The sequence below is a fragment of the Podarcis pityusensis genome, assembly GCF_964106645.2.
Source record: "Podarcis pityusensis genome assembly, chromosome: 14".
Taxonomy (NCBI): Eukaryota; Metazoa; Chordata; class Lepidosauria; order Squamata; family Lacertidae; genus Podarcis; species Podarcis pityusensis.
The window spans coordinates 16,017,998-16,045,732 of NC_138039.1; the positions used below are offsets into that span (position 1 = coordinate 16,017,998).

Sequence of the window (27,735 nt, forward strand, 5' to 3'; positions counted from 1 at the left end):
AGTCCACCTGTTGTTCTGCTTCTGTGTGAAAACAATGCACACAGATGCTCAGAAGTGTGCGCCAGATTCCAGCATAGTGACCAGGTCGCCGGCATAGTGCCCTTCAGAGATTATGGACCACAATTACCAGTATCCCTAGCTATTGGCCAATACTGGCTGGGGCTGGTGGGAGTTGTGGTCCACAAATAATGGAAGACAGCCAGTAGTGTAGTGGTCTGGGTTTCTGGGTTGTTGTTGTTTAATATTTTAAATATTAAAGCGGTTTACAACCTACATTAAAACAGCAAATAAAACAATCCAGAATAAAACATCACAATGGATGATGTTACTGTTTTGGCAGCATGGTCCTTGCAGGGTCCTCCTATCTCTTGCATCTAAGAACCTCCCAATCCGCATGGGAGGGGAGCTTTGTAAGCACTGAGAGGAAGTCCTCTCACCCTTCATGAGAACTGGAGCCAGAAGAAAAGGAGATGAGACCATCATGGAGGATTGGCTCCAAGGGTCACTCTGGAGAAGGCACTCAGGAAGAACACTGAGGAGGATTTGTCTGTATGCTCCAAAATTAAGCATTTAGAAGCACTGAAAACACCCTACCAGAGAGGAATGGCAAACTACGACTACGCAGAAATGGCAAAACTGACCGGAAAGCTCAGGGACCAAGACGACAAGAAATTCAAGAAAGAATGGGGAAAGTTTATACTTTATTTAGGAGACCACTGTAAACAGATGCAAACATTAGCAGGATTTTAATCTCACTTGTAATGTAACAAATACCACGGACAATATGGATAGATATAAAATATAGATTACGAAGTAATATGCAGTTGAAAATGTTGACAATAGGAACCATGGAGGGGATAGGGGGAAGTCTCAAGATTCAGAGTAATCTCTTTATATGGATGTGTATTTGGTGTGGTTATAAATTTATATTTGTAAAATCAAATAAAAATGATTTAAAAAAAGAGAACAAGAGGCAGCCTAAGCTGCAGGAAACACACACACAGGAACACTGAAAACATAAGATGCTTCAGTTTCGAGAGAATGGTGTGCAAGTTCTGTTATGTACAGTGGAATTGCAAGGAAAATGCAACTTATGACACTCTGAAAGAAGTTGTTAGAGCACTTCAAGTTATTTGGCCATGTACAAGCAAAGAAAATAGTAGACCTAGCAGAAAAGCAACACATGGAGATCTGCACTGATCACTGGAATGCATCGCTAATAATTATAATTAGTGCATAATTATAAGATTATTGTATAATGTTAGAAGGTTGTATAACCTTAGCAGGGGCCTGACTGTGAGGGGGCATTGCTGTGACCATCATGAAGGGACCCAGCGCTTATGGATTTGCCACTACCCTACTGAGGACAGCATGCTGAATCTGTCACTGACCTCCCTAAGATCAGACTGATGAAGAAAAAGAGTTGGAGAGCTGTGTGTGATCAGCATGTTAAAGACACTTCAGAGCAATTGTCCGGATGACCTCATCCAACTGTTCCACATAGATGATGAGCTGCACAGGAGACGAGATAGAGCCCTGTGACGCCTCATTCCTGGTAAATGAAAACAGCTGGGTATGGTGCATCACATTTTGTTTTAAGACCAAAGGAGGAGGAAAAGTTAGAGCTCATCTTTTACTGCTTTGACGTGACTGCAGCTGGCGGAGAAGTGGGTTACAGCTCTTTTAAATCACCGGTGCTGTCACTTTGAAAATGCCACACAGTGTGAAACGGACGCTCTCTTCCAATGCTGCCAATAGCCCACATTTTCTAATCGTCTGTCAATTCTCAGTTTTGTGGTGAACTGGAATTTCAGGGAGTGGGAAGATAGTATGTTAACTCGGATTCAGTTTGTCAGTGTGGTGTAGTGGGTAGAGTGTTGGTTGAGGACCTGGGAGACCAGAGTTCAAATCCCCACTCAGCTATGGAGCTCACCAGGTGACCTTGGGCCAGCCACTGCATCTCAGCCTAACCTCCATCGTAGGGTTGTGATGGGGATTAATTGAGAACCATGCATTTCTCAACCTTGAGCTCCGTTGAGAAAAAGGTGGGCTATAAATGCACTAAATAAATAATAGATAAAGGCACATTTCCCCAAAATAATATGGGAACTAATTTTTCCGAACTTAAATTCAGTTCTCTGTGTCTGAACATCAATTTGCAATGAAAATTCACTGGCTTTCTCATGTGAATTTCTCCTAACATGCATCTTTATGAAGGCAGCTTTCCCTAATGTACACATCATTGCAAAGCAACTTTCCCTAGTACAGTGGTACCTCAGGTTACAGACGCTTCCGGTTACATTCGCTTCAGGTTTCAGACTCCGCTAACCCAGAAATAGTACCTCGGGTTAAGAACTTTGCTTCAGGATGAGAACCGAAATCGTTCGGCGGCGGTGCGGCAGCAGTGGGAGGCTGCATTAGCTAAAGTGGTACCTCAGGTTAAGAACATTTTCAGGTTAAGATCTGACCTCCAGAACGAATTCAGTTCTTAACCCGAGGTACCACTGTATAATGCATATTTCTATTTATTTCCACTAATAGATGGCATTCAATGCACACTTTTTATATATGTTTCTTGGCTGGAGAATTGCACTGCAAAATTTGTAGAAGTGCAATTTTCAAAAGGTGGCTGTGCTTTGCTTTGTAGATCACTTCAGAAAATGCATATTAGGTAAGTTTTCCTTTAAATGCGAATTGAATATAAATACTCTGCCAGCCATAGATACAGCTCCCTTCACCAGCAGCCAATGGTCAGGGAGAGGGTTGTAATTTGTGATATCATCGTGCTTCATTCATTTTTTTTGTGAATAATCGAGCCCATCCCACTTTGCAACTCTTTCTCCTTTGTAATCCTGATCCTCATCTATCCCTGCATAAGATTCCATAACTGTTTTCCAAAACTTAGATGTGTGTTTCACGACATGAATTTCCACCACATAACTGATAACATGTTTTGGTTTGCGTAATTTTATATCATTTTACTATAGACATATAGGTGTATATGGAAAAGAGATTTCGTAGGTCAATGGAAGGTAATGTAACAGAATTTTTTATTATGAAATTTTTTCCTCAAAAAACAAACCAACCCCAATATGGTACAGGGCGTTGTAATCCTGTGAATGCCTGTGGAATCTCTCTCAATGTGTGCCTGCTTTGATGAGGGCACGAAATAGTGAATTATGTGTTATATCTTATGAGATTTGGATAAATGAGAACTTAATGCACATCCCTAGCCAGGGATGATGAGAGTTGGGGACACAAGGCTTTAGAACAGAGCCTTAGAAAGGATAGATCTACCACTGTAAATTGTGCAATGAAAAGCACACTCAATGATGATTATTTTTTACCCCACTTCATTTGGGAAGAAAACATAATATATGTAAGATAAATACAAGTTTAGCAGTGTGTTCTGAAAGAGGACAATGTGCCCAGAAGCTGGGATTAATCATAGCTGCCCACCCTAACAACTTACAGACCAGCACAGGCACATTTGCTGCTGTGCAATGTTGATGATGGCCATTTCTGAGTAATGAGTTGTAGCCTGCAGTCTGAAAAAGACTCCAGTTGTCAGGCTTGTTTACTCTGAAATAGTCTCAATGGGCTGCTGTGGGGGTAAGTAGTTTGGGCACCTTGCTTTTAACAACTTCTGCGAATTACAATTCCAAGAATGATGAACAGCTTCATTCTGGGAGATTACTCGCGCCAACCTAAGTATTGAAATATATTCATAGCTTTTGGTGGTTGGAAACCATCCAGGATTTGGGTTGGGGTGGGCAGAAAGAAACAGCCTCTAAAACCTGCACAGCAGGAAGTTTGGGTCTGCATTTTAAACGTTTCTTCAAGCTTTTGTTAAGATAAAAACAGCTTTAAAAAACTGATCCTGGCTCCACAATCATCTTTGGTAACAAGATGATTGGCATGCTCTTGCCTGGCTGGACTGTATTCTTGAACTGAGATAATGCCCTTCAGTGTGGCCGAAAGGAGAATTGAGAGATGTGTGCTGTGCATAGTAACCTTTGACTTTTGCATGGCTGTAATGCAACCGACTGTCCCAAGTGAGAATTGGGCCAATATCACTCGTATGTGACCCCTTCTGGTAAATGAACCACCATAGCCACTAGAGGACCGTGAAAAATTGTGTCATGGGCTTTTTAGACTTGTCTACCCATGTACTAGGGATGCAGATGGTGCTGTGGTCTAAACCACAGAGCCTAGGGCTTGCCGATCAGAAGGTCGGCGGTTCGAAACCCCGCGATGGGGTGAGCTCCCGTTGCTCAGTCCCTGCTCCTGCCAACCTAGCAGTTCGAAAGCAAAGTGCAAGTAGATAAATAGGTACCGCTCTGGCAGGAAGGTAAACGGCGTTTCCGTGCGCTGCTCTGGTTCGCCAGAAGCAGCTTAGTCATGCTGGCCACATGACCTGGAAGCTGTCTGTGGACAAATGCTGGCTCCCTTGGCCAGTAAAGCGAGATGAGCGCCGCAACCCCAGAGTCGTCTGCGACTGGACCTAACGGCCAGGGGTACATTTACCCATGTACTTTCTGAATCCTAAGGGGTGCATTGATTGCCAGATTTGGTTTTTCCCCCCCAGCTCTCCTACCCCGTTATAATCATGTCTTCTCCAGATAAAACGTGACCAAGTCCTTTGACCTATCCTCATAAGATTTGCTCTCCAGGTTCCTCACCACCTTTGTCACTCTCCTCTGGATACAGATGGATTTTCCATGAAGCTGATAAATTGTTGCCATCCTTCCTTGCACATCAAAATTTTAAAGAGCCCAACCATGCTCTCTCTCCCTCCCCCCCCCGCCACCCTTTTCTCATCCAGCCCTCATTCATAAGAAGATTGCATTGTTGCCAATTTTCTTCGTTCCAGGCTAAAAGGCTTTAAGTAAGCAGGATGCTAAGCATGCTTCATTAGTTTCAGCTCCTCTACATATCTAAGCTGTTTAAGTGCAGTCATTCATTCAAGTACCAATGAATACCGTCCTGATGTTTGCTTTTAAGTAAACTTACTTTAAGATATTCACACTTTCTAGGTCTGCCTGTCCTCACTTGCTTGACTTTCTCCAAAGCGAGGGTATCACAGGTGTAGTTGCAAGTTTGCCTATGCATGTGCCTGCAGGGAAACAGCTCCCCAAGCAGACCACAATGAGAACAGGAAGTTAAAGCCAAGCTCTTGCTCTGGTCTCATGTGTGTGTGGTTCTCTCCCCTTGCATTATAGTGCTTCTGAGATAAAGGAGGAAGAAGCCTGTATGCATAAAAATAAATCATGGTTCAGATGCGAAACCATTGTATCTGACCTGGCAACTCTCTTCCTAGCTCGCAGAATTAACAAGTTCAGTTGACTACAGTTAATTACACTAGTTCAAAAAATCTCTGAACAACACCTGAAAGCAGTTCCCATGATTGCTGGGCCGATGAAAATGAATTAAGTTTATTTTGGGGTAGAACTTTGCATGATTTCTAGTTCATCTTCATGTTCATGCTGTCATCCCACCTCCCCAGCATGAGATCTGGGCTCTTAACTTTCATTTTGTGAAAAACAAAGCAAGTCAATTGGATATTTATAAAGAAAGTTAGAAAGCAAAATGTGGAGGCAACATTATAAGACTTATTAGGCACATATGGAGGTGCTGCTGTTGCTAAGGTCACTTGGTCACTTAATTCACTGCTGCCAAGGAATCAGAAGAAAGGAATGTGAAGCATTTCCTGCATCTTTCCTGCTGAAGGAGTAGCCTGCAGCAATAAGTACAAATATAGAGGAGAAAGCATTGATAGGATCTGTAGTTTCTTCAGGGTACTGAAAGACATTCTGATTCCCTTCACACAGCTACAATTGCCAGAGTTCCCTTGGTTGAGGAGTTGATCGTTTAACAACTCCAGGAATTGTAACACTGTGAGGGGAATAAGGGGTCTCCTAACAACTCTCAGCACCATTCATAAACCACATTTCCAGGATTCTTTAGGACGATATAAGCTCTCCCTTATATCTCCAAATGTGAAAGGGGTAGCTAGAGGTTGAGATTGCGTGTAAACCATAGAGTTGGTAAGGACCCCAAGGGTAATCTAGTCCAACCCCCTGCAGTGAATATAATTTAAAGAAAGCTGAAATTTCAGGGAAGGAGCTGGAACATCCCTTAGGAGACCAGTTTCCCCACAGGGCCCTGCTCTGGTTGCAGGTGTGATTTTATACACTATGCAATATAATAGATAACAGGCATCATGCAAGCGTAGTGCAGAATTGCTGTTCAAAACCTGTCCTGATGAAACTGTAAAGTCATTGGAGTTTTCCCTTCAAATGGAAGACCATGTATGAATTATCAGAGCATTAGCAGACTTTTGCAAGAACTTCAAATTCTCATGGCGGCTGCCCTTGAATGCTCCCACCGGACGGGATTAATTACCAAGAAGGTGATTTTTCAAGTAAGGCTGAAGTATTAGCAAGTGAAATATACTTGAACAGAGATGCCTCTCCTGTGTTTTCCTCCCAGTCAGTTTCATAACTTGACTCAGCACATTATTATTAATTTTAATAATAAAAAACACACTTTAAAAATACCTTGGGGAGCCACCTTGCAAACTGTTCCCCCCCCCCTTAACACCAAAAGTAAATTGGGAGCAAAGAGACTTGCAAAAGGCTTTCACTCCTCTTGTAAAGTTAATGACTTTATTAAAACCTCTTCCGTCCAAAGAGGAGGCGCTCTGAGGGTTTCCAATAATTACTGTGCTCCATTATATCAGAGATCACAAAATGAAGGTTTTAAAACTTCATTAGTCTCCTGGCCCCCAATATGCTGATAGGCTGGAAATCTGGCCTCAACTGCTAGCAGCATATTTCATGAGAGGGGGGTGGGGAGGAATGGCAATGGGACCCCCCTCAACCAGAACCCACCCTGAACGTTGCACTTTTCGGAACAGAAGTTTGTAATAAAGTGTTTCAGAATTTTTTAAAAGAGGAAACTGAACTGCTAAACATTGAAAGAGCACTTAGTTTTATTCCCCAACACCACTCATTTATTTTTATTTTTTTAAAATACTGAATTGTGCAATGGCGGAAGCACACGATTTCATCATTTCACCGTTGCTCTTTGCTCCGTGGGACAATTTTCTTTTTCTCCTTAAAAAAAAAAAAAGACCTACAAAACTAAAAGTTCTTTCAAGACTCTATTCATCTAGAATTTATGACAAGCCAATTGACTCCCCGTCTCCTGAATCACCACCATTTTAAAAAATGGCAGAGAGGAAGATTTTTTAATCATGTTAACATTACACAATTGCAAAACAGGTTCTTTTTTCATATATATATATATACCCCGCCCTTCCCAGTTCAAAAACTGGGCTCAGGGCGGCTAACAACAAATTTAAAACACTTAATTGTAAAAGCAGCATAAAATACAGTATAAAACATAAATAACAATAAAAATCAAAAATCAATTTAGGGGAAATAAGCATTAGATAATCCCCAGGGCTAGCTGGCTGAATTGGTCCTACTTGGGCCAGCAAGGAGACCATGGGAGAATTAGCTGTGGGGTCTCAGAGCGGGTAATCTTCATAAAAGAGGAGGGAGAAGGAAGGGAAGGGAAATAAAAGATCAGGCTGAATTCAAATTAAAGGCCAGGCGGAATAGCTCTGTCTTCAGGCCCGACGGAAGGAACTTAAATCCTGAAGGGCCCTAGTCTCATGGGAAAGAGCATTCCACCAGGTCGGAGCCATCACTGAAGAGGCCCTGGCCCTGGTGGAGGACAGTCTGACTTCCTTAGGGCCTGGGACCTCTAAACTATGGTTATTCGTGAACCTTAAGGTCCTCTGCGGGGCAAACCAGGAGAGGCGGTCCTGTAAAACAGAATTGGATGAGGAGAAGACTTTAAAAGGCTCCTGACCATGATTGTTATTCTCCGCCTCCATGATCAGAGGCAGCAATGCTTCTGAATACCAGTTGCTGCAAACTACAGGAGGGATGCGGGTGGCGCTGTGGGTTAAACCATAGAGCCTAGGACTTGCCGATCAGAAGGTCGGCGGTTTGAATCCCCGCGACGGGGTGAGCTCCCGTTGCTCGGTCCCTGCTCCTGCCAACCTAGCAGTTCGAAAGCACATCAAAGTGCAAGTAGATAAATAGGTACCGCTCCAGCGGGAAGGTAAACGGTGTTTCCATGTGCTGCTCTGGTTCGCCAGAAGCGGCTTAGTCATGCTGGCCACATGACCCGGAAGCTGTACGCCGGCTCCCTCGGCCAATAAAGCGAGATGAGCGCCGCAACCCCAGAGTCGGCCATGACTGGACCTAATGGTCAGGGGTCCCTTTACCTTTACAGGAGGGGAGAGGGCTCTTGTGCTCGAATCCTGCTTAGGAGTTTCGGAGGAATGTGGCTGGCCATTATGGCTACAGGACTATTGGTCTGATCCAGCAGGCTCATGTTATTATGTAATGCAGCCTCTGAGCTGAAAGAAGGTTTCTTCCCTAGCCCTGCTCTAGGCGGACACACGGAAGACACTTCTTTTTTAGAAAAGAGAATTGAAATGGCGGGAAGCTGGTTAAGCATATAAGGCTGTGAAGCCTATGCAGTCCCTGTCACCGCAGTCATGCTGGTGGAAAGACAAGGCGATTTGAGCCAGGGGAAGTGAAACAAATCAGGAGCTTAAGGGATGATGTGAAATTGACAAAACACTACAAAAGCCTCCCCCTGGCAGCCTCATTGCATCACCGAAGGGGAGAATTGTATTTGAGATTTGGTGGTGTATTGATTCTTGAATTTGAGGTGGCCAAAAAAGGGAGGAGTGGGAGGGGATCAGGGTAATAGCTCAAATATAACTGGAAACAGAGAGGGGAATCCCAAAGGTGTCAAATAAAAACGTATCCATTAAAAAAAAATACCTTCCAGTAAATATTTACAGTGCCCAACACATTTCAAGCTGTTGCTCTTCCTCAGAGGCAACTGTAAAATCAGATAACAACTGAACCATAATTAAATCAGGATGAATTAATATCCTGCAGATCCTCAAGATTGTGTCTTAGACATGCAATCGAGTAACCCAGTCTTACCAAATCTTACACACAGCTTTGGAAATTTGTGCGTATCTTTGTACGCTTGTCTTCTAATATATGCATTTTTGTGCACATTCCCTTTCCCCAATAATATGCACTGAATCACAGAATTGCAGAATTGGAAGTGATCCCAAGGGTCATCTAATCTAACCCCCTGCAATGAAGGAATTACAAGTAAAGAATCCCTGGCAGATGGCCATCCAGCCTCTGTTTAAAAACCTCCTATGAAGGAGATGCCATTAGCTTCCCAGGTACAGTGGTACCTCAGGTTACAGACACTTCAGGTTACAGACTCCGCCAACCCAGAAATAGTACCTCGGGTTAAGAACTTTGCTTCAGGATGAGAACAGAAATCGCGCGGCAGCAGCGGGAGGCCCCATTAGCGAAAGTGGTACCTCAGGTTAAGAACAGACCTCCAGAACGAATTAAGTTCTTAACCCGAGGTACCACTGTAGTCCATTCTACTGCTGAACAGCTCTTACTGCCAGAAAGGTCTTCCTACTGTTCAGTCAGAATCTCATTTCTTGTAATTTAAATCCATTGGTTTGCATCCTACCCTCTGGAGCAGCAGAAAACATGCTCGCTCCATCTTCCATGTGGCAGCCCTTCAGATATTGCAAGATGGCTATCAAATCACCTCTCAGTCTTCTCCTGGCTAAATGTACCCAACTCCTTCAACTGTTCCTCATAAGGCTTGGTTTATAAGCCGTTTATCATCTTGGTCACTCTCCCGTGCACACATTCCAGCTTGTCGTGAACAGGATAAAGAAGGTACTTCAACTACTTGGTCATGGGGGAGAGCTTTCTTGGACTATTCATGTTTATTTATGTCTTTATAAAATATACCACCTACACTTATGAAATATCTTATGATATAATAAAAAATAATCGCAAAATGACTGAGTAACCTAAAAAGAAATGAAAAATTAAGCAACTAGATAGCCCTACCAGCATAAAAATGTCCTCAAGAGATATCTGAAGGTTAACAGCAAGGACGGCTGCTGAATCTCTGCTGGAAGAGTGTTCCACAGTATGGGACCAGCAATGCTAAATCCCTTCTAAATATTTGTTCATCTCTAAACACTAAATCCTTGTTCAACTCTTGTATCAGCTGGCCTCACTCGAATAAATATGTAAAAAAGAAAAGCTGTAAATAACCTAAGAAAAGCAATGGCTGCAGAATGAAAGGGAAACAGAAGGAGATGCAGTTGTCTAGCCTGGAGAAACCTGAGAGGGAGAGGTTGATAACAGATGCAGGAAGCAATTGTCGTAAGGAGGGCCAGAATTAGGGTTTCTTCTTTTCTTTTTCCATAGGCAATGAAAGAAATAAAGGTCTACTTAGGATAATCACATTAAAAATGGATTTAAAGCCAGAAATGAGTTCCAGACAGCCCTGGACTCACATACTTCCTCTGTCCTCTATTTCTCCTCCAAGTCTAAAGGTAAAAGAACGTTTTCCCTTTCGTGGTATGAGCAAACCACAGTTCTGTGTTACAGGTGAACTTGTGGGAGCTGTGGTTTGCTCCAACCCATTGGTTTAAACTGGGGGAGCCAACGTGGTGTCCTCCAGATGTTGTGGACTACAGCTCCCATCATCCCCAACCAGCATGACCAATAACTAGGGATGATGGGAGTTGTAGTCCAAAATATCAGGGGGCACGATGCTTAAAAACAAACAAACAAAAACCAGGATCAAGGCATGGCCTCAGATTCTTGTGTGCTAACTTGACTGTGGTTTGAAGCATAATTTCCAGAACCAAGCCAGCGAGTTATTTGATCAGGACAACTTTGGGAGGAATTGCCTATCTCTGCTTGTGGTTTCATCCATTCATGCACCCCATGAGAGCACACATTTATATGCAAATATAAAAATATATATTTGTATATATACAAATACAATGGATGGTGCTGTGGTCTAAACCACAGAGCCTACGGCTTGCCGATCAGAAGGTCGGCGGTTCGAATCCCCGCGACAGGGTGAGCTCCCGTTGTTCGGTCCCAGCTCCTGCCAACCTAGCAGTTCGAAAGCACATCAAAGTGCAAGTGGATAAATAGGTACCGCTCCGGCGGGAAGGTAAATGGTGTTTCCGTGCGCTGCTCTGGTTTTGCCAAAAGCGGCTTAGTCATGCTGGCCACATGACCCGGAAAAACTGTCTGCGGACAAAAGTCAGCTCCCTCGGCCAGTAAAGTGAGATGAGCACCGCAACCCCAGAGTCATCAGCGACTGAACTTAACTGTCAGGGGTCCTTTACCTTTTTATATACAAATACACGTCTGTTGACCAGCTACTGTAAACAAGCCCAGTTCTTCAGGCAAGCACAACTTCTGATCACATCTTTCTTTTTCCCCACACGCACACTCTCTTCACTAAACAATTAGCTTTGGGGGGTGGCATGGCACCACACAAGGCAAGCCAATGCTCTGGAGTAACTATTCTCTGTGGAACTGTTTTCTCAAGAGGCTCCTTCTCCAGATCTGCTGAGGTAACCCACATCCGTACAGTAAAATCCCCAATGTCTTTCTGAGAGGCTTTTGTTCTTCTGCACATCAGTCTATCTGAAGAGTTTTGCAGCAACCATCACCATAGTAACAGAGAAAGTTCTCCTTGCCCTAGTTTATAAGGGGTGTTACTTGGGGTGTTTTATACATTCGCACACACCATTCTAAAGATGGTAGGGGAAAAATTCAAGTGGAAAAGGTTTTCCGCATACCTTGCAGTGGTCGGTTCTCTGGGGATTGTGGGTAGACCTGAAGCACACCTTCTGCCCACATTCTCAGTTCACCTCAGTAGGGCTGATGGGTAGGATCTGTGCCAAAATGTGAAACTCTACCTAAAGGTGAGCAGGAACAGAAAATGAAAAATATTGATCCTTGCTATAATTTCTACTTTCCTTGTGTCTTAGGTTTCCATAGCCAATATAACATAGCATAAGCCCCTCACCTTATGGCAAGACCCATAGCTCAGTGGTAGAGCATCTGCCTAGCATAATGTTTCAGGTTTGATCCCTAGCATCTCCAGGTAGGACTGGAAAAAGCTCCTTCCTGAAACCCTGGAGAACTGATACCAGTCTTAGTAGACAATACTGAGCTAGACTTTGTTGTTGTTGTTTAGTCGTTTAGTCATGTCCGACTCTTTGTGACCCCATGAACCAGAGCATGCCAGGCACTCCTGTCTTCCACTGCCTCCCGCATTTTGGTCAAACTCATGCTGGTAGCTTCGAGAACACTGTCCAACCATCTCGTCCTCTGTCGTCCCCTTCTCCTTGTGCCCTCCATCTTTCCCAGCATTAGGGTCTTTCCCAGGGAGTCTTCTCTTCTCATGAGGTGGCCAAAGTATTGGAGCCTCAGCTTCAGGATCTGTCCTTCCAGTGACCTCTCAAGGCTGATTTCCTTCAGAATGGATAGGTTTGATCTTCTTGCAGTCCATGGGACTCTCAAGAGTCTCCTCCAGCACCATAATTCAAAAGCATCAATTCTTCGGCGATCAGCCTTCTTGATGGTCCAGCTCTCACTTCCATACATCACTACTGGGAAAACCATGGCTTTAACTATACGGATTGCATTAATACTCCATCTCTCTTCCAAGGTGCTCCTACCTCTCTCCATTTTATCCTCACAACACCCCTGTGAGGTAGGTCAGGCTGAGAGACTGTGACTGGTCCAGGGTCATCGGCAAGCTCCATGGCTGAGTGGGGATTTGAACCTGGTCTGGTAAGCTGGTATCAGCTTACTACACTTCTCAGTGGTTGATGATCCTTTGATACTTGATGTACCTGTAGGGACAATTCATTTGCTGATGAAGAATTACCATCGAAACAGTTCATCATCCGGCAAAACTGTTCTACGCTACGTCACTGCACATTTGCAGGACTGTGACTGTTGAAAGGCATTTTGCCTTCATCTCCAAGTTCTCTGATACTGACTAACCATGCTCTCTATTGTTGTTCATGACTCCAATTATTCGTTACTCCATTGCGTATTTTCTGTTTATGAATTGTGAAACATTATACTGTTATAAATATTTTGTTAGCACATTATTAGCCGCGTGTTGCCTGTGGTTGTTCACAGGGGATTTCCTTTGTTGTTTATCCATGGCTGCTGGCGACAATAGGTGGAGCCAGAGTTAGTGACAGGCTAAGCTGCAACCAATGATAGGTGGAAACAACTAATTGTAGTTCAATCCCATCCTCCTCCCTTACAAGGGGATGAGTTCTACAGGGAAAACACTGAGACTAAGGAGGAGGGAACTGATAGCCAGTCCAGGGCTGTCTTAAGCATATGCAGCACCGGGGTGCACAGATCCGCCTGCCCCGCCCCCGGTTGCCCAGTCCCAGGCACACAAGAGGGCAGAGCTGGCCAGCCGCCTCAGCATCTTGCTGGCTCGGTCGCCCCTGAACTCATGGCGCAGAGCCGCCCGCAGCAGAAGAACCCACCATGGCACTCCAGCTGATGGGTGGGCTCTTCCCTGGACTCTCAGCCTGGCGCCCCTGAGAGCCCGGCGCACGGATGCCCCACACTCCTAGTGCCTATGGGTAAGACCAGGGGTCAGCAACCTTTTCCAGCCATGGGCCAGTCCACCATCCCTCAGTCCATGTGGTGGGCTGGACTATATTTTGAAGGGGGTGTGGAATGAACGAATTCCTATGCCCCACAAATAACTCAGAGATGCATTTTAAATAAAAGCACACATTCTACTCATGTAAAACCATGCTGATTCCCGGACCATCCACAGGCTGGATTTAGAAGGCGATTGGGCCGCATCCGGCCCACGGGCCTTAGGTTGCCTACCCCTGGGTAAGACAGCCCTGACCCAGTGCCACCCTCTGGACTGAATGGGGGCAGACAGAGTTGGTGGGGCAGCCCCCACACTCCCTAATGCTCCAATCTCCACTGTGTAAAACAGTCCAAGAAACAAATAGCCTGCCCTGTGCTCAAGCCCTTAGGATAGAGCAAGCTATAAAACCAAGTCTTATAAGGCAGGGGGAGATGTAATAGGTTAGTCCGTAAAAGGGATGGCCGCATACCCTTTTTGGGAAAGCGCTGAGCCTCTGGGGCTATTGCAAAGAGCAATCATGGCTTTTGCACTTTTTCCGGGTAGCAACCTTCAATTTGTCTTTAAGCCCTTATGCCTGGTACAAGTTTGTTCCGATGGCCCTGTGGTGCTGAGCAGAGAAGGAGATGGATTCTGCTCTGCCACCTTCATCAGCAACAAAATTGTAAGCCAGGTTTCCACACATCCTGCATCTTTATTACCGCTGAGGTTGTAAGAAACAGCCATAAAATATAGTTGGATTTTTCCCCGCTCCAGAAGATCAGCAGAGTCTTGCAGCACTGGCAGTCTGGAGGATGGGAAGGAAAATATTTTGTGGTGAGTCGCAATGTCAGGGCCGTACATTACTGGGACTCCATGGGGCTGGGGAGATGAGATTCAGTAGCAGATAAGTTCCGCTTGAACCTTTTTCAGGCTGAGGGCCTCATTCCCTTCTGAACAAACTTCCAGGGGCCACATGCCAGTGGTGAGAAGGAGCAGAGACAAAGGTAGGCAGATGTCACAGGAGTGTGCCAGTCAGTAACCAAACAGCTCAAAGTTGGAGTTAACTCTTTATTAGCAAAAACATGGCCTCCACAGATTTGGCTGAGTGTCAGGTCTAATGAGCACAGCAACTTATTCCTGGTGGTTTTGCTCCATGGAAATCAGTTGCCAGGACTGAAAGTCCCCACCTCCCCACACCTGCCAAAGGTGCCTGCCTCTCCAGGGTTTTTTCCAAGCATTTGGAGACTGTCTGTACATCACCAATTTCTCCACCCTTTTAATGCCTCTTCTGGTTCTGTGAGATAGGGCAGTAAGGGAGCTCATTGCAGCAGGAGGGGGAGACATCCATGATTCTTCACCAGCCTGACTCATCTCTACCTCTTGGCCTTCCTCCTCCCCCTTTCCTGCTTCTGTTTCTGCCTCCAGTTCTGGACTTATCTCTGTCACCGTCTATCCCAGATCACTAAGCCGTGTTACCCCTCAGTTTTCAACACCTCCTCTTCCCACTCTTCTCCCTGTGACCACTTGTTATTGTCCCACCATCACTCCACAGCGCTCTGAGCTGTCTTCCCTTGCTGGTTCCTCCTACCATTCCTCTGCACCCAACCAGTCCATGACAGCAGAGCAATAAATATAAATTGTGGGTGAGTTTCTACACACCCTCACATATCATACTCTGTGCTCAGTCCAGACAGGCAAGTACCATTACCAGACTTCAAGGACACCCCAGCCAGGAAATACACACCCAAGCAGGTTGTTAAGGAAGGCTGGGGATGGGTGTGGCCTATGGGGTGTGGCTGGGAAGTGGGTGTGGCCTGAGAAGATTCCCACATAAAGAGCCTGGGTGGCTTCTTTTGGCCCCCAGAGCTGAGGTGCCCCACCTTTGCCATAGGATACTGCGTCCTGCTAAAAGCATTGTAAAACTAGGCTTCAGGAACAGACTCAGAGCTTGGCACCTTTGGGCAGTTGCCTGGGGTCCAATGCCCTGGCGGGGCTCACCACTGCTGCCTGCCATGGACACGATTTTAATTTGTTTCTGGTCTGGCGCTCTGACTGAGCAGTTGAGTCTAGCAGCTGCAATTGCAACTGAACCTGGAACGTTCTGCTTGCAAGTACCTGCTCTACCACCTGAGCTCTCTCTTCTAAGCATGTTTGTCATGGGTGAGGGGCAGTTGCCCATCAGAGAGCAGAGCCGTAGCTAGGTGATCTTGCACCCCTGGCAGAACCATCCAGATTGCACCCCCTAGCCATGGACAAATTAGCTCTTCTTTCCGCCTCTCCTCCAACCCCCCCCCTTCACCCATTCAACCCACCCTCTATTTAAAACCGTTTCTTATGAGGCAATAATCAATATTTATATTTATGGACATATTTTTAAGCCGATTTTGCAGGGGGGCCCATTGCCTGTGCCCCTGGCGGGGGCCCACCTCACCACCCCCTAGCTACAGCCCTGTCAAAGAGGTTAACTCCCAATGCCCGCTAGGCTCCCACTAATTTGTGGGCATTTGCCAAAAAGCCCAAGAACATCTTACCACCTCCAATGCACCATTTCATAATGCTGTTAATGTCCTATAGAAAGCAGAAGAGCGCCTTTAAAAAAGCAAAGGTTCATTTTCATCCCATTCCAAGTGTCTCATTTAATTTGCAAACACAGGAAATTCAAGTACTATTCTTAGCCTCTATTGTGAAGACACCCTTGTGTGCACTTGTGAATTGACTGTAATGCGAACTTACTAGAGGCTCATTTAAATTTGACTGAAGGCTGTGCTGTGGAGTGCTTGCGATTTTTTTATTTGCAGTCAGTGCCCGACGCACTTTATCAGCCATCTGTGAATCCATGTTGCTTTCAAGAACAGGTGCACTAACACCCATGTTGGGACACGGAGGGTCTTCTGGCGCAGGCGCTTCTAAAGGAGAGGCAACGCAAAGGAAAGAGATGTGCCAGAAACACTGCAATGTGATGTTCCAGAGGGGTAGTTCTCTTAGTCCATTGCAGCAACAAAGAGACCTGCAATGTTTTAAACACTAACTGATCATGATAAATAAGAACAGGCGTCCAAATCCAGAGGGAAACGGTTTTGGTTGATGCTGTGATTCCGTACATGTCCGCCCATGTATTTGATGGTGCTTCTTCTGAAATAAGTGCGCATAGTATTGTAGTGCAAGTCTCCCTGAAATCAATAGGGCAAGTTGTGAGTTGTGACTAGATTTATACCCCCATTAATTTGAATGGGACTTTAGCATAACTCACTTTCTTTGGATGCAACGTTGGGCAAAACCCTGAAAAGATTAAGCGTAAATTAAAACAAGTACTGTTAACTCACATCTTATGCTTATTTTACTTGTGCAATTGCAGCTTTGCACTGGTGGAGGAGGGAGGAATAAATAAATTAAAAAATGGAAAGTGAAGGAAGTCCACTCTCCATTCATTTATTCCCTCACCAGTGGGTAGAGCAATGGATTTTACCTCTGGTAACTTGTCTCTCTCATCATGGATGGCGGCTCATATTATGAATGTATGTTCTTTAGTATTTTATTATTACTATTGCTAAAAGTTTGTCATAGCCTTTGTCTAGCACAATAAACTTATGAACTTGAAATTTGTATTTAACCTCTGTATGGTAGGCTGGTTACTCTCTATTCTACATCCAAGGAAGCAGGGGGCATTGTTAGAGTTCAAGGACACATTTCAGCCAGGTTAAAAACACTCAAGGGGGATGCAACTGGGCAGCCAGTATGATAGAGAGGGCTATCCTTTGCCCTTGCCTGAGGTTCCCTACCTAATTCCACCCTACCAGTTAAAGGCTGGTTGTTCTTCAAGAGGATGGAAATGCTTCCATCTATGGGAATTTGTTTGTGACTCTGACAGACATGCGCATTGGTCTTCCTACCTTTATTTCAGTGGTATTATATGAGTGTCCTAGTAAGGAAGCAAGGAAGGTAACATTAGCCAAGGCTGGAGGAATGGATTGGTGTGATTTTTCCAGGCTGCGGGAAACCTGTGTTCTCTTTCTGAGTGCCTAAGGATGGCCGTGCTGTCAGCATGTCGCCTGTAATCTTCTTTTGCCTTATCTGCTGTGCATTGTTGCTGCGATGTCACTCCAGAGTGGGCTGAAATTCAGCTTCTATTTTCTGATCCCCGTTTCTCAAGGGTTTATGATAAACAGATGCATTATTCACAGCAGGTAAAAAAGGAGGGGAATGAATGAAAAATCTAAACAGTGTTCCCAAAGTGCATTTGAGCCCTTGATTTTGGGGGGAAATAACAAACCACTGTGACTCATAGAGCATAGCTTTACATTTCAAAAAGAAAAAAGACTTGACCTCAGGGTGGGTTCTGGCAGAGTTCACATAGCAATCATGCCTGCATTGGTCCCATATGGACCGTCAAGTGTGATCAATACAGCAAGTTGTAGCTACCATTATCCTTCCTTGTTCGTGTTAGTGAGATCAGTGGAGTATCATCGTTAAACTTGGAAGCGAAGACAAGGTTGATTTAACCTTCTCTAAACATTAATCCAGAATCCTTTAAGGCAGACTGGATTTTCCCTAGTGTTACCTCTTTTCCTCATCTTAAAAACAACAATTATACATACATACCTCTTGTTACATTTGCTTCATGATACGTTTTTTCAGGTTGTGTCCTGCGGCAACCTGGAAGTACTAGAAAGGGTTACTTCCAGGTTTCGCCACTCGTGCATGCGCAGACGCACAAAATGACGTCACGCGCATGCGCAGAAGCGGCGAATCACGACCCGCGTGTGCACAGACGCACAGACACGGGTTGTGTTCCTTTCAGGTTGCGAACGGGGCTCTGGAACGGATCCCGTTCGCAACCAGAGGTCTGGTTTGTGAAGAAGTAAAAGTAGTGTTTACTTACATACTGCAGATCTTGAAGCAGCAGTTTCAGCAGCAAAATGAAGGCAAGTTTATAACTACTACTAAGTTACAAAGCTTGCAACTTCAAAAACGGTATTTGAGCTGTACAGCTCAGACACGCATGTGTGGTCAACTTGAAAGCACGATGAATAAAGAGGAGGCTGCCCAGACAGGAAGGAAGTATGTATTGTTACAGCTTCCTGCCACACTAGACAAAGGAAGAGATCTCACAGAGTTCTCTCTGGCAAATTTTACAGGAGAGCTCTATGAGCCTCAACCCTTTAGTGTGCTTATCTAGTAAAACATGAACTGTTGGTTTTGACTGCAATGATGTCCCACAGCGAGGAACCTCAGTTCTGGAGGGTGGGGGATGCAGACTTTGCCTCACAGCCGTGTTTTCCCTGCCTTGAATGTTACTAATGCCTGATTGTGCCTCTTGCTTGTCTGGATGGAAGATAGAGAGCTTTGTGAGTGTGTGTAGAAACTGGCCTGTTTAAATGTTACAAAGGTAACATTTAGATTAATTCTTTGCCCACTTTTGCCTATGGCCCCACACACCACTGTCATGTGCCCCCCCCCCGAAGATTGCCCCGGAAGGAATGTGGCCCTTGGGCTGAAAAACACTCCCCACCTGTGGCATGTATAGATATATCAAAAAGGATTTCACTCTGCATGTTTTGTTTTGTTTACTTTCTTGAGATCATATGTCACGGTGGCCTGGAAGAGAAGGAAGTCTGAACCTGAAGCCATGCTTCAAATCAAAACATCTTATAAAAGCCAATCAGAGAAGTGAGGAATAATTACACTCTTTGTGCCGAAACTCTGTTCGTGTTATCTTCGCCATGCATCTTTGGCTGAGAAAGGCATAAATGCGATGAACTGGTGTCAAGAACCTAGACTGATGGTCGCCATATAAATACTTAACAAGGCTATCTCATTATTCAAGTCATTTATTCCAATCAGGCCGTTTGTTATGATATAGCTATTTCTAACCAGCCTAAATCAAGCACGACGTGAGGTTTTGACTTCAGGCACCCGGACGAGTAAGAGCTGTAGGATTGTGAGCTGAGTTTTCCTTCGTAAACTGCTTTGCAATCTTCTCTGAGGAAAAGCGGCCTTGGGAACTCCTAGTAAGGTTAGACTGGCTCCCTCCTTGTGGTCTTTCTGCCGGCAGGTGAAGGCTGTTTTGTTGCTGCAGGCTTTGTGGAGTTAGCAGCTTTTAAGAAAAGCACCTTTTATAGTTCTCTGCTGTTTTTACTATCTATATTTCAATAGATTTGGTTTTTCATTCCATTATAGTTAAATAACAATTTAACTATTACCTTTTATATGTTTTTAGCTTTCTGTGTTTTATTTATGTTTGTTTTTATTTTTGGAAGCCTCCTTGAGTCCTGGTTCTTAGGAGCTGGGGGAAGCAGGGTATAGTAGTAGTAGTAGTAGTAGTAGTAGTAGTAGTAGCTTAGTCATTTAGTTGTTTCCGACTCTTCGTGACCCCATGGACCAGAGCATACCAGGCACTCCTGTCTTTCACTGCCTCCCGCAGTTTGGTCAAACTCATGTTGGTAGCTTCGAGAACACTGTCCAACCATCTTGTTCTCTGTCATCCCCTTCTCCTTGTGCCTTCCATCTTTCCCAACATCAGGGTCTTTTCCAGGGAGTCTTCTCTTCTCATGAGGTGGCCAAAGTACTGGAGCCTCAGCTTCACGATCTGTCCTTCCAGTGAGCACTCAAGGCTGATTTCCTTCAGAATGGATAGGTTTGATCTTCTTGCAGTCCATGGGACTCTCAAGAGTCTCCTCCAGCACCATAATTCAAAAGAATCAATTCTTCAGCGATCAGCCTTCTTTATGGTCCAGCTCTCACTTCCATACATCACTACTGGGAAAGTAGTAGTAGTAGTAATAGTACGATATACAAAGGCCTGTTATGATTACATCATTTGATGATATTTTAGATATAGTGAACTTACTGTCTGTAGGTGTATTCCTTATGTAGCTGGAATTCCAAGTTTGGGAAGAAACCTGCAAAGAAACAAAGAAACAAACACCCCTAGAAATATAGCCTGGGGCTGTATTTGACTAACTTTTACTCAGAACAAACCCACTGAATTGATTGGACGTCAGTCGGTCATGGTCATTAATTTCAGTGAATCTGCTCTGACTGAAAGCAAACTCCAGAGCAGCCTAATGCAGGTTTGGAATGACTGGCAGTTGGAGACGGATGGGACAGAAAGCCACAGGTAGAAGAATGTAATAGAGTATCCTGGGAAAAGGCACACTTGATTCACGGACTGGAACTCTGAAGAGGAACAATCCATGCTGCAACGTTTTGTTGCAGTGTCCCACTTGTTAAACAGGCTAGTGCACAGGTGGGGAAGTGATTCATTTCACTCCCCCCCCTCCGCACACCACTTCATTCCAATTCAGTCACTCACTGGGTAAGTTCTTCCTTTCGCTCACGCTGACAGCAAATTCCTCTCCCCTTCTTCCCAATGCAGAAAGGTATTGAAATAGATTTTAAACAGACAGATTTTCACAAAAGGAATGCGACTCAAATGAGCCTTCTTATGAAAGAAGTACACAAAGCCCTGTGGGACGGCTGACTATTCATGGTTAAAATGAATTCATGGCCACTGCCTCACAAAATAGGCTTTAAAAAATATTTAGCAAATTTATCAGTGGGCGCTGGCTGCTGTTGGGACTGGTAGAGTGGAAGGCAAGGAAGCCAACAGCAGGTGGCGCCAGAGCCAATGACAGGCAGAGCCAACCAAAGCTAGTTTTGCCCCCAATCTCATCCTATCTGCTTCTACAAGGGCAACACTGAGACTAAGAAAGAGGAAGGTCTAGTTACAGGTAGGTAGCCGTGTTGGTCTGCCGTAGTTGAAACAAAATAAAAAAATTCCTTCCAGTAGCACCTTAGAGATCAACTAAGTTTGCTATTGGTATGAGCTTTCGTGTGCATGTTTCTTGGTGTCTGAAGAATACTGATACTTCTTAGTATCTGAAGAAGTGTGCATGCACACGAAAGGTCATATGAATAACAAACTTAGTTGGTCTCTAAGGTGCTAAAAGGACCCCTGACCATTAGGTCCAGTCGTGGCCGACTCTGGGGTTGCGGCGCTCATCTGGCTTTATTGGCCAGATTCCGGGTCATGTGGCCAGCATGACTAAGCCGCTTCTGGCGAACCAGGGCAGCGCACGGAAACGCCGTTTACCTTCCCACCAGAGCGGTACCTATTTATCTATTTGCACTTTGACGTGCTTTCGAACTGCCAGGTTGGCAGGAGTCTAAGGTGCTACTGGAATGAATATATATATATATATATATATATATATATATATATATGCAGAAGTTGACACTGTCAGTGCCATCCTCTGGATTATTTACTGATGGTAAATAAGAAGGCAGGCATGTGGGGGCTGACTGAGGTTGGTGTGGCTCTCATTATGTAGCCTCTCCAGGTATTTATACCCAGGGCTGGATTTAGGTTTGATGAGGCCCTAAGCTACTAAAGTAATGGGGCCCTTTATATGTCCAGCTGTCTTTGTCAACAACAAATTGTCACTGTTTTTTGTGTTGAATATATGCTATATGGTAATTTATGGACCTAATAGGTATCTAAAGCCATTTTAGTTGTTTTTTATCATATTTTGGAAATGTACATCCAGGATTTTTTCCTTTAATTTTTTCTTTGGGGGGTGCAAGTGAGTGGGGCCCTAAGCTATAGCTTGTTTAGCTTATACGTAAATCTGGCGCTGTTTATACCCCTCCTCTGACTTCCATGAGAGAGAAAGTGTGTGAACACTCCCCCTTTTCGATTGAGTTTGGCTCCATATCAGCTTACAACAATAACAAGGCTTCATGCAGGAACAATCTATTACAGATAAATGGCTACCAGCATGACAGTGTTTCGCCATACAATTCCATTGGTCCATGTAGCTCAGTCTGATCGACAGCAGCTATCCAAGATCTCAGGTAGGAGCTGGTCTCTCAGCCCTACCTGTAGACGCTGGGGATTGACCTGCATTCAAGGGAGATGCTCTGCTTTTGAGCTACAGCCCCTTCCTTTCCATATGTAGCTGGACTACAAGTCCCATCATCCTGGACTGTTGGCCATGCTGGCTGGGAGTGATGGAAATCCAATAACATTTTGGGAGCCAGAGGTTCCTCCTTCCTGGTCCGATGCAACAGGTCGATCAGTTTTGGGATGTTGTTACATTGGGAGGCAAAGAAACTAATGGCAAATCCCTAATAAAATTGGCTGCTTACCCTTACCTTGATTTCCGATCTCCTCCTCTGCACTTCCCTCCCCTCCCCCTGTGTGATTCATGCTGGGAAATGGGTTGCGATTTGAAGGGAAACACAAAAGAAAGTTAAAGAAATATATAAATGGTTTAAAAAAGTTATAGCCAGCTTCCTCCATCAGGCTCAAGGCAACTTTTGATTAGCAACAACAAGAGCAACAACAAACCAATCCGTTGTGATCCTCTTTATTTGTTGGTCGTACATAGTTCCTATTTTATATCTTTTTCATCTGCAAAATATACGATGCTGAGCTCAAAAGTGCTTGAGTTCTTTTCGATTAAGCTTTGCATGCCAAAAGCCTGATTCGGTGCCAGTTTTCTCAGAAGTCCCGGCGAGTTCCTCGCCCAAAGGACTGTCAGTCAATCAATCATTTCAAACCTCCCACTCATTAGCATTTTAAAGCATTCTCCTTTCCAGCACAGGATTGAACCTTTGGATTTATTGCGGATACTCTAGGCGTAGGTAGCCATCGTCTTGGCTATTTGACAATTGCTGCTGGGAAGAAGAGGAAGAAGAAGGAAGAAGAAGTAGTAGTCTCTGTATTTCAGCATGATTATATGTCTGTTGCTGCTGCAGTTTATAACTGTAATGTTTGGGGATGAATAATCTTCCCATTGCAGTGCGTGCTTGCTATCTGTATCAATGTTGTGACATTTTAGACTCCATCTGTTCTGCATCTGATATTGTAACTCCAGCCTCCTTCAAAACAGCATCTTCAGCATTTTTAATCCACCGTATCCCTTTTGCAGACAAAGCAGAGGATCAACTCTATAGGAACAAGTAGAACTTGTTTCACTATACAGAGGCATGTTTCCTGGCTAAATCAGTATCTGGTTCAACAATTGCTTTGGAAGATGGTTTCTGTTCCTCTGTATGGCAAACTCCCATCACACTGGTAGCGCCCCAGATTAAAGTCCCACCTTGCAGGGTTTCATTTTATTCCCTTTCTTTAGTCAAATATTTGTAACCTGACTAGGGATGGATGAATTGGTCAATTTCATTTTCTCTCCGTTTCTCATTTTTCCAGGCTTCGGTTCTCCACATTTCCTCATCAGTTTGCAAATAATAATAATAATAATAAAACACTCATGAAAATTCATCAGCACTTTAATACAAATTTTTCCTCATATATGCACTCCTGCAATGCATTTTCCCCAGTATAATGCCTCTTTCTATTTTATTTTCACTTAAAAATGCAAAGATTATGCATAGTTTGCCCTAGTATATTATTTATGTACGTGGTATGTGTTGGAGAACTTCATTGCAAAGTTCAAAGAAGTGCAAATTTCAAAGGAGGGTTGTGGGTTTTTTCATTGTTCATCGTCCTGCGGCATATTTTCGGGAGAAGAAAAGGCTAAGGTGTAAACAAGGGGTCAGCAATCTTTTTCAACCATGGGCCAGTCCACCGGCCTTCAGACCATGTGGTGGGCCGGACTATATTTTGAAGGAAAAAAAATGAACGAATCCCTGTGCCCCACAAATAACTCAGATGCATTTTAAATAAAAGCACACATTCTACTCATGTAAAAACACGCTAATTCCTGGACTGTCCGCGGGCCAGATTGAGAAGGCGATTGGGCCGCATCTGGCCCCCGGGCCTTAGGTTGTCTACCCCTGGTGTAAACCCTACACAAATCTGGAGTGGAATCCCTAAGGCGATTGGATGGCACCTTATATGCCTCCTTCTGGCAACTCCTGCAGCCAAGCTGGTGACAAACGTATTGCCCTGCTTTCCTTTGGGCCACATCAGTGAGGCCAAGAGCAAGGACTCGTCATCTGGGCAGCCCAGGACCTTCATAAAGGAGTAAATGAAGACTTCTAAAGTTAAGCATTCTCCACATAATAAGGTCAAGCAATAAAGATACCAAAGCATTATATTTATTTCAATTATATTCCACCTTTTCATCCAAAGAGTTCAAGGTGGCCTACATTGTTCTCTCCTCCTCATGTTCTTCTCACACCAACCCAGTGAGGTAGGTTCAGTGGTGAGACAAAGACTGGCCCAAGGTCACCCAGTAAACACCATAGCTGCATGAGGATTCAAACTCTGATCTCTGACAAAATAGTCCAACACTCTAACCAGTACACCACATAGATACATAAATAATGTTATTTGTATGCTGCCTTTCCACAGTTATAGCCATGCTCAAGGTGGTTACAACATGAGGGGAGAAAGCTCACAAACATAACAAAAGTAGTCGTAAACAATAAATCAAAAAGTACATAACCAAATCGAAACCGTTTCCACATAAACCATAACACCTAAAATAAAGATACAAAAAAATAATATCAAGAACAACAACCCCCAACAAAAACCCCTAAACAGTACCCCAGCCAAAGAGTCTGTTCAGCAGCCTCAGCTTCTGCAGCTGGAGTCAGTCAGGGCCCCTCCTTCCCAGGCCAGGTGGGAAAAGGACTGCAAGGCAAGGTCTTCCAGGACTCACAGCCCAGATGGTCCACACTGGCTCTACCAACAGCAAAAATTAAGCATTTCTAAAATGGAAAATGGACCCCGCCTCTCAATTAAAACCCATCTTAATTGATAATTCGTCCAAATAGTCTCCAGGCATCTTGAACAGCAGGTCTTGCAGGCCTCATAAGTGAGATGGTCTCAGACCCCTTCAGTAGAAGCAGAAGTTTTCAGTGAGTCCCACACACTCCAAGCCAGGTGGAAGTAGGTCAGTGGAGCAGGTCTTGTAGGACTCATAGCTACATCTCCCAGCATCCCTGTCCATGGGCCATGCGGACTGAGGCTGATGGCACTTGGAGTCCAACAACATCTTGAGAGCCCTGAGTACCCCATCCATTGTGTAGACTCTGTTTACTCAATGACAAGCTTTTCTTCCACGATGAATTGTAGCCACTAACATGACAGGTGTTTGGGACAATGGCCTCCTTTAAATCTGAATGGCCTCATCCATGGGGATGGGGTGGGAGGAAGACATTACAAGAATGTGTCTCTTTTTTAATAAATAAAAAAAGGAAAGGAAACACAAATGGAATGTGAGCAAGTAGCGCTTAAAGTTTCTTCTGCTTGATGCTATTCCTATAATTAGGTAACTAAATTTAGAGGATAATTGTGGCAGATTTCATGAGTGTCTCCTTGCACGCCGCCCAGACCAGAGAGTGTAATTCGTGCCCTGGAATTAATGCAGCCTGATGTGCCTCCCGACAAGACCCCAGCACCTGACCTCTGCATCCTTCCTTAGCAACCAGCAATCTGTCACTGGAAGGATCAGCCAAGTTCACTAGTGCAATTTTTAACAGGTCTAAACACCAGCAGCCTCCACCCCCAGGGAGATGCTTATCCTATTAAGAGAATCATTTTCCTAATTTATTCTTGGTTACTAAATTCCTAATTGTATAATTAGGCACTAGATTTTTGTTGTTGTTGTTTCACTATATGGGTAACTATAGCCTTTCTGCAGCTCGCTGCCTTTCCCCCTCCTTAGAAAAGTCTTGACATAAAAAGTGAGGATATACCGAAGGAGGTGCCACTGCTATATTGGTCTCCTTGAAGGAAACAGAAGAAGAACCGGCTGGATCAGGCCAATGGCCCATCTAGTCCAGCATCCTGTTCCCACAGTGGCCAAACAGATGTCTGTGGGACACCTGCAAGCAGGACCTAAGCATTTCAGAACAACCCACTCCTGCAGGGGACATCAGGACCGGGGGCAAGATGGCTGGGTGGGAGCAGGAACGGAGGTCCAGAAACCAGGAAGCCAAGAATCCAAGGTTCAGAGAGCTGGGAGTCAAGAAGCCAAGGGTCCGAGGGTCAGGAAGCAAGGAGTCACAGAGTCAGGGGTCCGATGATCAAGAAGCAAGGAGTCAAGAAGCTGAGGTTCAAGGATCAGGAAGCAAGAAGCCAAACACAGCAAGGCCGGAAGCGTGTTGCTGTGGCAAAGAGCCGAAGGGAAATGCTGACCTTATATCCCTTGCCAGCTCTTGCCACCAGGTGCTGTGAGTTACCAATCGGCCTCACCTGTGAGGCTGTGCCTCGCCTCTTCAGAACAAACTTAGGAAGGCCCCAGTCCTGCAAAGTCCTATTGGTCACAGGGCCTGGCTCCTGCACGCACACCTGACATCCAGCAACTCAGGTGTGTGCTGCCTCCAACAGTGAAGGGAGTAGGAGAAAGATAGGAGGCCTGATCCTATGATCCTCTGTATCTCACAAAACCTACTCAGATGTAAGTCATACTGAGTTCAATCTGGCTAGTCCCAAGGAAATATTCACATGATTTCAGCTGGTCTCAAAGGAGTATCTTCCAGGAAAGTGTCATATGTATTGTTTTTGCCTAGGGCTGGGATGGAAAACCAGTGGTCCTTCAGATGCCTTCCAGCTTCCATTTTCTCAGGTATTGTTCCAAGTGCATCCTACTAGGACTATCAAAAGTTCTCAAAGCATCCATTCTTCAGACATATCCTGTTAGGAGAGAAGTGCATTTGAAAACTAATTTAGTTTTCTCTAATTGAGCCAGTGTGGTGTACTGCCTTCAGCTATGGAGCTTGTAGACATTTAGAGCCTTCTCCTCTGTGAAAGAGCAAGTGAGTGATTACTGGAAGGAAGAGGATGTCCCCCGAAGGCATCTTGCCCAAGCCCCTAATACTAGACATAGAAACTTCACGACTAGTCATCACTCACAGCCTTATTCCTCATGGATCTGTCTAATTCCCTTATAAGAAGCATGCCCAGAGGAGGGTGATCAGGAGACTGTGTCTGAAACCCAAGTCCTGCGAGGATGATTGGAAGAGCTGGATATGTTTGGCCTAGTGATGATTAAAGGGAGATACAAGAGTCGTTTTAAAACACACAAAGGGCTGTGACACAGAAGCAGCAGCACAGTTGTTTGTGGTTGCTCCAGAGGGCAAGATGAGAACAAATGGGTAGAAATTGCAGCAGAGAATTTGGGAGATCTTCAAGCTCTAAGAACTGTTGAACAGAGGAGTAGCCGGCTTCTGAAGATGGTGGGCTGTCCT

General features: G+C 44.7%; 1 protein-coding gene and 1 long non-coding RNA gene across 2 annotated transcripts in view; one reads left to right on the plus strand and one right to left on the minus strand.

Moving 5' to 3' along the window:
* Positions 1 to 27,735, plus strand: part of SHISA9 (shisa family member 9) — a 232,155-nt gene that overhangs the window by 146,869 nt on the left and 57,551 nt on the right. The window lies entirely within an intron of this gene.
* Positions 7,052 to 18,552, minus strand: LOC308463467. The gene is made up of 3 exons (XR_013979602.1): positions 18,455 to 18,552; positions 11,753 to 11,872; positions 7,052 to 7,118 (listed from the first exon to the last, which is right to left on the minus strand). It is a non-coding gene; the product is annotated as an uncharacterized lncRNA (long non-coding RNA).